We start from the raw sequence: 12,361 nt of genomic DNA, 5'->3' as shown, positions 1-12,361 counted from the left end.
CAGAGTATTTTAAGTGGGGAGAGAAAGCCAGGTTGTTGTCAAAAAAAAAATTTTTTTTTTTTTGCTGGTAAATTGCCTACGGTGATCTCAAACAAAAAGGATATGAATCTCTAAGACACAAGTATTTTTGTTGTAATTTCTTTACTCATTCTAAATGAATACTCACTTCTATATCTTATTTTTACTTTGTATTATTTTTCTAGAAGAGTGACCCCCAAATTGTATAAGCTGCAGGCCCACAAAACCTGGATCTGCCCTTGGGATGATCCATACCCAAGCCTCATCTCCAGAAACTGTGATTTCATTGATCTGGGGCAGTAGATCTCAGCTGAAGTAAAATTTTTCTACTTCATGGATATCTAGCAATGTCTAGAGACGTTTTTAGTTATCACAACTGAGAATGGGGGCATTAATGAGTAAGTGCCAGATTGCTGCTAAACATCCTACAAAACACAGGACAGCCCCACAACAAATAATTTTCTGACCAAAAATGTCAATGGTGTTGCAAGAGAGAAGCCCTGATCTAGAATGAGGCTGTCAGCATCAGCATTTTTCAAAATCTTCTCAATTAATCTGAATATCCAAGCAGGGTTGAGCACAACAGTTCTAGAGATAATAATAGCTAACCTTTACTGCAGAGCACTTACTGTGTGTCAGTCATCGTTCTAAATGAATGAACTCATTCAGTCTCTAGAGTAAGCCTATGAGATATTGTTCCAATTTTACAGATGAGGAAACTGAGGAACAAATATGAATAAACTTATCTTGAGATTCAGTCCCACACAGTTGGGCTCCAAGGCCTGAGAAGTTAACTACTATTACATACCTGAACCTCCTTAGCTGACTTACTTCATCCAACTAGAGATGTGTATGGGAGAAGGGAGTGAGAGTCCTGGTAGCTCCTTATAGTCATCATCTTGCCTACCCCCAACACATAGAAATGGAAATGAGAAAAGGTCTCAAGGTGGATATAGCTGGAAGGGGTGGGGGAGGGGTAGTAGGTAGTAGAGAATCCTTTTGAAGTATGTGTCAAAGGATAGTGGTTGGGGGTATGGGTATTTGTTCCAGTTTCTCAGAAATGTCTTGTGTAGTGCAATCTCATGAAATTTCTTAAAATGAAAGTTTAATCTGAGAATGGTAGACCTCTATTTGGGTAAGAAAAAAACATGTCTTGGCCCATCGGGCTGTAAATAAGTAATAGTAATCATTGCTCCCATCACCATCTCTTGCACAGCAATGGGCTGTGTGGCAATGTACCTTCCACAGATGGCCATATTTAATTGAAAGTCATGCCCAGCAGCTGCCAGAAATGCTGACTACTAGACTGGGAAAAGTACTGCCAAATGGGAGGAATGCAGACAAGTTCTGTGGCAAAATGATAGAAATATATAAAATAAAATGACTCTCTTTATTCTGCTCAAGCAGAAAAGGAAAGTACCAGCATACTTGGACTTTGTAGTTCAACTTCATAACACCGAGATGATGAAGAGAGTTGCTGCCCTCGGGGCAAGGGATAAGGCAAAGATGCAAATATTTCTAAAATAAAACAGGCCATGGAAAGAGGGCTATTCTATGCTTGGAAAAGAACCCCAAGCCCCGCATGAGAACCACAACTATGGCCAACTCCTTGATTTCAGCCCAGTGAGATGCTGAGCAGAGAATATAGTTATGCCAGGCTTGGACTTGTGATTTATGGAAATTCTGAGATAATAAATTTGCATCATTTTGACCCGCTCAATTTATGGTGATTTTTTTACACAACACCAGGAAACGAATACAATGCATTACAATGGTTGATTTTTGAATGCCAAATCAACCTAGGATAAGCCCTATTTGGCCATGATGTATTATCCTTTTATATACGTTGAATTGGACTTGAAAAATTTTGTCAGAACTGTTTGTATGTATTCATGAGGGATGTGGCTTGAAGTGAAAGAAGAAATGTCAAGGAGAAAGAAATGGAAGATGAGAGAGGAACACATGACAGATGAGAGAACAATTTAAGTAGAGGTGGGAAAATGTCAGAATACATTTCAAAAACTATCCAGTGGGGTTTTTTGTTTTTGTTTTTGTTTTAAGATTTTATTTGTTTATTTTAAAGAGAGAGTGTGTACATGCACAAGTATGAGCAGGGGGAGAAGCAGCAGGGGGGCAGAGGAAGGGGAAAGAATCTTGAGCAGACTCTGCGCTGAACATGCAGCGCAACTCGGGGCTTTATCTCAAGACTCTGAGATCACGACTCTGAGATCATGACCTGAGCCAAACCCAAGAGTGCTTGCTTAACCAACTGACCCAACCAGGTGCCCCAGCAATACAGCCTTTAATTTGGCTGGATAACCACAGATAGGAAGTCCAGTGGTAGGGAATGCAGCTGGAAAACTAAGGAGCGAAATGTTTGCTTAATTTGGGAGATGAAGTCGAGCCATTGAAAGTCATTGAGGGATATAACTGGATGATTGAGCCACGGTGTGTAATTTAAAGTGCCCCAGGAAGAACCTGGAAGACAGTCGGGAAGCTCTTGAAATTTTCTGGTTAGAAGTCACTAGAGCCTAAACTTGGGCATGGTCAGGGGGAGGAGAGGAAGCGAGAGACAGAGGAAGAGATCACGCTCTTAGCATTCAGCCTAGATGTTAGATTGGCTCCACTCCCTCTTTGGACACCTGAAGAACATCAGCAGGACCTACTCCATCATCTGGTGATTGGAATCAAGCACTGAAGGCAAACCTGAAAACTACTGATCACCTGCAGGTTGGGGTCCCTATGTTCCTGCTGGATCCAGGCCTGGCTGGTTGGCTCCAGACAGGACACAGTTGATAATGGTGGCCCAGGAGGCCCAACCCAGAAGAACTCCAAGAAACCAGTTTGAGTCTGCTGTCCATTCTGGGATGGTAGGTGGTTCAGCTGAATAAATGAAACATGGGGGAAGCGACAAGGGGGCTGAGGGAGGAGAACTGTGCTCACTCAGGAGGGGCTTGAAGCATCTCTCTTGGGTTTGTGGTCCCAATGCAGGATAAGAAACAGAGGCAGACAGGAAGGACTTTCCTGGAGGGAGGCCATCACCACGCTGGAAGCTTATCCTACCATAGAAGTTACAGAGAAGCCTCGGGGAAATATAGCATGTTGGGCATTTATTCTTGATCCTTTGCTGCATGCAATCTCCTGAGGAGAGGCCCTCTATTTGTGAGAACACTGGGCAGTCACCCCAGAATGTCCTCCTGGGAGCTGCCCTCTAAATTCATTCTTTCTCCAAGAAGATAGCTTTTATTTTCACAGCAGAGGCAGGTTCCTCTAATGAGATGCTGGCTTTTCCTGGGAGGGGATTAGTACATCAGCTTATCTGACCATCTCTGTAGGGGCACAGATAACCCTAGAAAGTGAAAAAATAATGGGCTGGGTGGACTGATGAGGAGAGGTAAGAACACATCGGAGATATTGGGCCAAAGAAGTGAAGAAGGGGGTTGTGAGGGTACTGGGGGTGGCGTTGGCACAGGATGAGTCCCCAATTCACAACTTTGCTCCAAGCTCGCTCTGCAGCTTTATGTAACACTCCCTCATGTTCCCTTCTGTGGAGGCTTTGAATTATATCCACGGATTCTTTGATCAGCCATCCTTCGATTGGTGGAGGGAACTTAATTCTCCTCCTCTTGGTGATGGGCCAGACTTAGTGACTACTGGTGGACAGAGTATGGCAGAAATAACTGTGTTACTTCCCAGATGGAGTCATGTGCCTTTCATCTTGGTCACTCTCTTTAGGATCACGTGCTCCAGGGGAAGCCAGCTGCCATGTCATGACAAGAGGCCCATATGACATGACACTGAGACCTCCTGTCAACAGCCATGTGAGTTCAGCCACCATAGAAGTGTGTCCTCCAAACCCAGTCCAGCCTCAAACTGACTGCGGCCCCTGTTGACACCTGACTGACCCTGAGTAGAACAGTCCTGTTGAGCTGCTCTCAAACTCCTGACCTAAAGAAACTGAGATAATACAGGTTTGTTATTTTAAGCCACTAAATTTTGTGGCAATTTGTTATACAGCAGAAGATAACTTATACCTCCTGATGGGTCTCAATCAGCTGTTTCAGGTCAATATAATTCGGTGGCTCTTAACATGGAAGGGCCTAGCAAATAAAGATTATTGAGTAAGACCAATCTCTATTTTACAGTTTAGGAAAGTGAGGCCCTATCTGGAATAGAGTTAAGAGTGTTTTGCTTTGTTTACTTTTGCCTACTTGAATTTATGGTTTTGAACTTTGACAAAGAAAGTTGCGTGTTGGAGTGTACAGATTCATGCAAAGCCCTGGGGTGGAATCCATTATTGAGCTTCTAAACAGGTTTTTGCCTTGCCTATGATGGAGAATTTAAAGGGCATAACAGCAGAATTATAAAGTGGGCAAGGGGACATGTTGCTAATTGGGGGATAAATCCATGGAAAAGCTGTTTCCTGTAGCCTGGAGGCATCTCAAACAGAAGGATACATCTCAAAACTAATAACAATACCATTGACTTACCAGAGATTGGAGCCGTGTACACTTTCTCCATCTGCTCTGATCCCGGGAAGGTGGCTCTAGGTTCACTAGCCCTGACAACGCATTTGATAAAGGGATGAACAGCCTGGTTTGATAGGAACAAAAACAGTTGAAAAGTGGAAGGCACTGTCTCAGCAAAGTGCCATCTAGACTCAGAATTCTCAGGTGACCTAGACCAAACAGGGAGGGATTGCTGGGTCAGGGAAACCAATCCAATAGGGCAGTAAGCGAATGCATGTGCGAATGCATGTAGCAGCTCTTGCCAGTGCTGTCAGGGGCTTCCTAATCTGAGACCATTGAATATTAGAGCTAGAAGTGATTGATAATTGGGATTGCAACTCCAGAAGTGCTGGAGAAGGAGACAATTGTGGGTACTTATCTCCTCTCATTTTCTCTCTTCTCCTTCCCCAGCTGCTGGGTAAGTCCATCACTTTTGCTCTTCTAAAGCAAGGACAGGGGGGTGAGGGGTTTGCAGAGACTCAGAGACCTCAACTTCCCCAGGAAGCTTTCCTTCTTCCCTATCAGATGTGATCCCTCCACCTCCTGAGTGCTCATTCTACTGCGTCTGTACCTTCCTTATAGCCCCATGGTGTCGTATCACACTATTACTGTGTTATACTCCCTTGTGGTGGACACTGTGGTGCGCCACCCGGATCCCCACTGTCGGAGCCAATGCATGAATTCTTTCAGCTTCTGGGGATGTTGTCTACTGAAAATTCATCGCTGAGTTCCTCCCCAGGCATTTCCCTTCCCCAAGACAATCCTCTTGTCCAAGCTTACTCTCCACCCCCCCACCCCCCCACCCCACCCCCGGGGTGAGGATGGGGGGTGGAGAGCCCACACCCAATAGCATTCTACGAAGACACACCTCCTTTATCTCAATTCTGGACCTCTTTAAAAGGCCATCTCAGCTTCCCTGTGAGCTCCCTGTGAGATCATGTTCCAGTTCAACTCCCCCTTCTGTCAAATCCTATACAGGTGTTGTTCTTGAGGACACTCCCTGATAAACTTCTTGCTCCCAGATCTCCATCTCAGATCAGGGAACCCAGCCAACAACACCCTCATGAGACAAGAAGCTTATGGAGGACCACCTGTCAAATTCTTTATATCTGCCTCCCTCTTCCGTCCTGCTCCATCTCCCTGTACTCAGCGCAGTGCTGAACAGACCTTTCAGATGGATGGGACACAGACAATGACTTGGACAAAGATTGGGCAAGGACTATTTCCCTTCTCCCTTTGCGTCCAAAGTAAACACCGAATATCTTCTAATATGCAAAATATTCATAGACTTTACAAAAAATACAAAATATATACCATCTAAGGAGTTCCTTGTGTAAAGTATTTCCTGGGGACATTCATATTTTAAAACCCAGAGAATGTTTGTTTATTTTTAAAATGAGCAAGTGCAGCCCAGACTAACTTTAATCTTTCTGCTTGAGGTGAGCAGCTCTTGGGGCAGTCAAGAGAGGCATCATAGAAGTCTACTTTGTCTCAGGCAGCCTGGTGTAATGTTCACTGATGAAGAAAGTCAACAACCCATTCCAGTGACCCTGCAACATTCTAGAAAGATCTGCTTACCTAAAACCTTCCCTTGTTTAGCTCAATGATCATTTTGGTTAAGTGATCATTAGTGGCAATGCTTATAGCCTAATTGGGGTTGTATTTCTGCTCTAATGGGTCCCAGTCAACGTTCCCAGCAAGAGGTGGTGAGGGTTGGTGTTTTACTCTTCTAACAGCCTTCTGCTCCACTTGATTAGCCTTGTGGTCCTTAATATTATGGCTGCCCTTCCCAACACCCTGGGGGGATGCCAGAGGACACTTGTTTGAACTGGCTTCTAGGTTACACAGACAGATCCAGGAGGTTAAAGTGCTGAGTTGGACTGCGCTAACATTGACTTTTGTCTCCCCAACATCTAGCACCAGGTCTAGCTTGAAAATGTTTGAATAAATGAATGAACAGACCCAATGATGACTGTCACTCCCTGAGATCCTGAAACTCCAAAGGTGGGTTCATCTGGCAAGCATGATGCCTTTCGTCATTCTTTGTAGACAAGAAGCGTCAGCCTGAGATCCTTAATTCTTCACTCAGAGCACAATGACCTTCACAGATTTTCTCTTCTGTACTTTTACCTTTTCAAATGCAAACAGCAACACCAGCTTAACAGGGGAAGAATATTCTTACCCTCAATCACTCTATTATGTTTGAGCCCCACCTTGGCACTACTTACAGGTCACATAGAGCTGTTCCATTCCCTGGTGGGCCCTGCCCCCCTACCTCCAGGGTTTAGTTCCCATCAGAAATTTCCCAGGAAAGTCTGACATCTTCATCCCCAGTCCGGGCAGTCTAAGCCAGGCTCAGCTGACAAAGTGCCCTCAGTTCTCCTTTTCCTAACTAAAGTTTCTAGGTTGACAACCCCCACTCCCCACCCCAGCCCCAGGGGAATCCATTCTGTATTCAGTTGTTTTCATACATTCAGCAGATAAGACTCCTGTGTGGTGCACCCAGGAGACTTTCATTTTTTGATCTGTAAAGTGGCTTTGCATAACTCTGCTCTGCTTAACTGATTTATTTATTTATTTAAGATTTTATCTATTTATTCATGAGAGACACACACACAGACACAGAGAGGCAGAGACACAGGCAGAGGGAGAAGCAGGCTCCATGCAAGGAGCCTGATATGGGACCTGATCCCAGGTCCCCAGGATCACACCCTGGGCTGCAGGCAGCGCTAAACCGCTGCGCCACCGGGGCTGCCCGTGCTTAACTGATTTAATTTAATTTCTTTGATTTCAAATCCATGAGGCCCTCCTCACGGCTCACGTCTCTGTTAACTTGTGAAGGTGGCCATCCTTTCCAGTGCTCACTTCTGTTGACAGCTCATGGGCACAGCCTTGCTTTTTTTATTATTTTATTTTCCCCCAGCTTTATTGAGATATAACTGAAATACAACATTGTGTAAGTCTAAGGTGTACAGTGTGATGATCTGATGCATGGAAATATTACGAAATGATTACCAGATTAGTTAACACGTCAATCACCTCACATAGTTACCTTTTTGTTGTTGTGATTATAGTGAGAACATTTAAGGTTTAGTCTCCTAGCAACTTTCTTTTTTTTTTTTTTTCCTAGCAACTTTCAAATACTGTTTTGTTAATCGTAGGCACCAGGCTGTACATTAGATTCCCAGAATTTCCTCATCATATAGCTATAAGTCTGTACTCTGACCAGCATGTCCTCAACTTCCCCACTCATCCCACTCACCTCACCTTCCCCACTTCCCAGCTGCCCACCATTGCACTTTCTGTTCCTATGAGTTTGGCTTTTTTAGATTCTACATGTAAGTGAGGACATGTGGTATTTGTCTTTCTCTGACTAAATTATTTCACTTAGCATAACTCCCTCTAGGTTCATCCATGTTGTCACAAACAACAGGATTTCCTTCTTTTATGACTGAGTAGTATTCCACCTTATATAAAATAAATAGATTTACTTATACACACACACACACACTCAATATGCCCTTTATCCATTCATCCATAGATGGACACTTAAAAAGTTGTTTTCATATCTTAGCTATTGTAAATGAAGCTACAATGAACATGAGAGAACAGAGATTTCGTCTCCTTTGGATATATACCCAGAAGTGGGATTGCTGAACAATATGAGAGTTCTGTTTTTAATTTCTTGAGTAGCCTTCATACTGTTTTCCATAGCGGTGGCACCAATTTACGTTCTCACCAACAGTGGTCAAAGGTTCCCTTTTCTCCACCACCTCACCAGTACTTGCTATCCCAGTGAGCCAATTCTGATCCTTCTCTGCCCTTTCCTTTCTCCTCAGTTACCTGCTCACTCAACAATCAAGTATGGAGTGCCCACCAAGGTTCAGGTTCAGAGCCATCTGCTTGGGAATCAGGATGCATACATCTTGGTGGGCCTTACCTTCAAGAACCCATAGTGAGTGAGTCATGAAGTGTGATATGGTCAGAGCGATGATGGAATTACCAATTTAAGAGGATGGAAGAGGAGCCCCAAACTAAGGAAGAGGAGAGTGACCTTGGGAGGTTTCCTAAGGGAGAAGATGCCCCTTCCTTTGTCTTAAAGGATTAGTCCAAAACAGCCTGATGAAGATGAGTGGATGCGAATATGCATTTACAATTCGTCTAACAAGTGTGCTTTGAGACCTGCCACATGCCAGGCAAAATCCTAGGTGCTGGGGAGACAGCAATGAAAAAACTAGAAAGTTCACACTTATGGGAAGAAAAACAGTATAAGCAAATAAGTAAAATATATACATCATGACATGTATATGTCATAAGGTGATAAGAGTTAGAGAAAAATAAATCAGGGAAGGAGATTTAGTATGTATGTGGGTAAGGAGGTGACTTTGAAAACGGGTACTTTTAGGGGTGCTTGAGTGGCTCAGTCAGTTAAGCATCTGCCTTCAGCTCAGGTCATGATCTCAGGGTCCTGAGATTGAGCCCCACATTGGGCTCCCTGTTCAGCAGGAAGTCTGCATCTCCCTCTCCCTTTACCCCTCCCCATTGCTTGTGCTCTCTCACTCTGCCGTCTCTTTCTCTCAAAATAAAAAATAAAAACAAATAAGTAAATAAAAATGGTAGTTTTAAATATGGTAGCTAGGGAATGCTACTCCATTTTTACCAATCCCCTTCATCTTCATTGTGGTTTTTAACTATTTGCAAAGTGTTCTTGCATCTATTAGCTTATTCAATTCTTAAAATAATTCCGATAAGAGGTAGGGAGAATTAGTCTCCTGGTTTCTGTTGCTCCCTGTATTAATTTGCTAGGGCGGCCATAAAAAGCACCACTTAGCGGCTTAAACAATAGAAACGTATTGTCTCATAGTTCTGGAGGCTGGAAGTTCTAGTCCAAGATCACAGCGTCGACTGAGTTGCCCCTTCCTGAGGACTGTGAGGGAAGCTCTGCTCCTGGCCTCTCTCCTGGCTTGTAGATGGCTGCCTTCTTGCCTCTCAACCTTGGTGTCCCTCTATCTGGTCCGTCTGTGTCCAGGTTTTTCGTTTTCATGACACCAGTCCTATTGGGGGACACACCTAATGCCCTCTTTTTAGCTCCATTACCTCTTTACAGGCCCTATCTCCAAGAAGGCCGCATTCTGATGTACTGGGGGTTAAAGTCCAACATATGAGTTGTGGTGATGGTGGGAGGTGAGGGACACAGGTCTACACACAACATCCCCCAAATTACTGAACTTGGCATTTCACAACCAAGATACGTGGAAGCTGGTGCAGGCCAGCTCGAGGCTAACAGTACAAGATGGCTCGTGCCATCCATGATCATTTGCAGTTCATAAGCCTAATTACCTATGATCATTTATCCAGGCCTAAAGGCACTTCACATGAAGGGTTTTACTTGACTCATTTGAAAAACAAAGCAAAACAAAACATTAAAGGACCCGACAGATCTAGGTTGAACTAGATTTTTTATTCCAGAATTAGTCACCTCTTTAACTCTGAGAAACCCTGAAAACTCCAGACTAAGGAAGGCCTGGGTGAGCTGCTAAAGCTAAGAGACCAAGTAGAAGGAACAAGCAAGTAGGATAAATTAAGAGGGATGTGAACCCAAGGAAGAAAAGAGTATTGGGGAAAGAGGAACTGCAAACCCTTTGGTCACCTCGGAAATTACACCTCCTCACCAAAGATTAAGTCATACATGTAAATGTATTTTGAAAGGTTGAAAACGTTACAATTATGAAGTAGTCTTTTCTGAGGTACGAAAACAGCGCATTGTCCCCTCTGGAAGCCGTACTGCCAGATTTTATGGTGGACTACTTCCTAATCTTTTCTTCCTTTAATTTTTTGGTAACAAATGAAATATCATAACTCTCTGAGTTGCCAACATCCATTTTCTTTGCTTTGAGGAGGTTGCTCTTTTCAATTAACAAGTTTGAAAATGTCCGAGTCACATTGACCTCCAGGCCAACCTAACTGGGGGTGTCAGGTCGGAATGCTCTGCTTTCTCCGGAGGTCCTGGCATAACTCTTATTGTAGAAGGCAGGAGAGTCAGAATACATGCCTCTGGCTCTCATGTCTTACTCCTGCCTTGGTCTAAGTCCCCTACGTGTAGCAATTCAGCTGTGTTCCAGAGCCTTCCACCCAGTGAGTCTCAAAAGCTACCCAAGGCACACGATGGACCTCAAACTGACCCAAGAAAGTTAATCTTCTCTTTAGACCTTTGGGACAAACTATTTACAAATCCATATGCTCGTTTTAATGTACATCTAAGACGTACTTACTAATAGCATGCTAAGTGAATTATGAAAGGTTAATCTAATTTGGAATTCATAAACCAGAATCACTGAGCTACCAAATATTTTTGAATCCTCAAAAATATTAAATATAAAAATTAAATAATAAATATTAATAAATACATATAATAAATAATAAATAAAAATATTAAAAATAATTTAATATTCCACCAAGAAGTCTGGCTTCCAGGGAAAGTTCTGGTGGAGCCTTGCCCACATTCTCTGGATGGCATTCTCTGGACGGCGCTTTGTCATTACTCTGTGTCGCCCTGTGTGAATCAAGATCTTCAAGTGCTGCCATTCTTGCTTTTAATTATAATTTACTGTGAACTCAGCTTCATTGTTATCAAGTTAGTTGTGATCTGTTTAGTTAAAATAACTACTGTCGCATATCTGCTTCGACTGTATCTTTTGGCCTTAAATTTTCCAGTAATTACACATAAAGACAATTACGCATTGCAATTTGAATATGAATCATTTATGCCCTAATTGCTAAAGCACATGGACACTTAAGCTCCCCAAATATACCTTGTAATGGCCCCTCAATAGTATTCTTGAATTATTTTTCCATGAGTACCTGGGAAAGGAAGGGGCTGATTGGCTGTGAACTATTTGGCCCAGCTTAAAGGGAGCTCAAGGAGGAAAAAGAAAAGATTGCAAACCACTGTTTTAGACTCTAGGAATAAACAATTAAATTTACTGCACATTTTGCAAATAGCTTGTAAATGGCATGTGCAAACTCGTTTTCCTTGGTAAATGGCTGGGAAATAAATATCCACACTTACCTTTCTCGAACCTCTACTCAGCTGCAGGCGCACTGGTTGTAGCAGGAAGTAATGCCGCCTGGCTGATCAGGCTGCCAGTGGTGATCGGGAGTGAGGTGGGGCAAACTTTAGAGCAAAGGTTTCAGGGCAACTGTAAATATGATTGGCAGAGTCACAGACAACGCCGAGCTCTGCAAATATGGTCACAGTTTGAAGCAATAAGCTTCTTTTTTTTTTTTTTTTTTTTTTTTTGAAGCAATAAGCTTCTGTTCAGGGTTGTGGAACCTGCCGGTTACATATCAGCCAGTGTCCATGGAAAGTCCAAAGTGACTTGGAGAGACAGACTTACTTTTGGGTTCTTTTGGGCATCTAAGAGTTCACGAATCCCCCAACGTTAGCCCTGGGCTGACCTTAGGCACCATCATGATCTCAAATGTTTACTCCCCCGTGGATCCCACTGAATTTTATTTGTATTTCTGTTATAGCGTCGTGCTCTGCTTTGTTTTGTAGTGGTTTATAAAGGTCTAAGGACCTCGTGGACTTTGTTTCTTTGGGGCAGGACCAGGTTCTACTCACCTTTAGGTGACAGCTTGGCAGAGGGCCAGCCGCAGAAACCTGGAGTGAACCTTGGCTCACCACTGATGGCTAAAACAATGACTTTAGGACAAACAGCAAAGATACTGTTAGCTTACATTATGACTTAATCCAGAGATTAAAATAGTTTCAGATTACTTCCCTACCCTTTTCTCATAAATAGATAGACGGATGGGTGGATAGATGATGGCTA

The 12,361-nt window shown here is 43.2% G+C and overlaps 1 protein-coding gene and 1 long non-coding RNA gene across 13 annotated transcripts in view; one reads left to right on the top strand and one right to left on the bottom strand.

Annotated features, from left to right (window-relative positions):
* Nucleotides 1–11,723, bottom strand: part of LPGAT1 (lysophosphatidylglycerol acyltransferase 1) — a 114,318-nt gene extending 102,595 nt beyond the window's left edge. The window contains exon 1 of the mRNA XM_072831151.1: nt 11,596–11,723. The gene's annotated coding sequence lies outside the window, so the exon portion shown is untranslated. The remainder of the gene's footprint in view (nt 1–11,595) is intronic.
* LOC140635875 (uncharacterized) overlaps nt 1–12,361 on the top strand; it is a 55,659-nt gene that overhangs the window by 21,683 nt on the left and 21,615 nt on the right. For 3 of the 12 annotated variants that reach the window (XR_012033206.1, XR_012033202.1, XR_012033203.1), the window contains exons 1-3: nt 1,014–3,989; nt 6,444–6,530; nt 8,366–8,481. This is a non-coding gene — a long non-coding RNA (uncharacterized lncRNA). Of the gene's footprint in view, nt 1–1,010; nt 3,990–6,443; nt 6,531–8,365; nt 8,482–12,361 lie in introns of those variants that run through there. The other 9 variants (XR_012033205.1, XR_012033198.1, XR_012033204.1 and 6 more) reach the window with 6 other exon arrangements.

The sequence above is a fragment of the Canis lupus genome, chromosome 6 (assembly GCF_048164855.1).
Source record: "Canis lupus baileyi chromosome 6, mCanLup2.hap1, whole genome shotgun sequence".
Taxonomy (NCBI): domain Eukaryota; kingdom Metazoa; phylum Chordata; class Mammalia; order Carnivora; family Canidae; genus Canis; species Canis lupus.
This window is presented reverse-complemented; position numbering and strand designations above follow the sequence as displayed.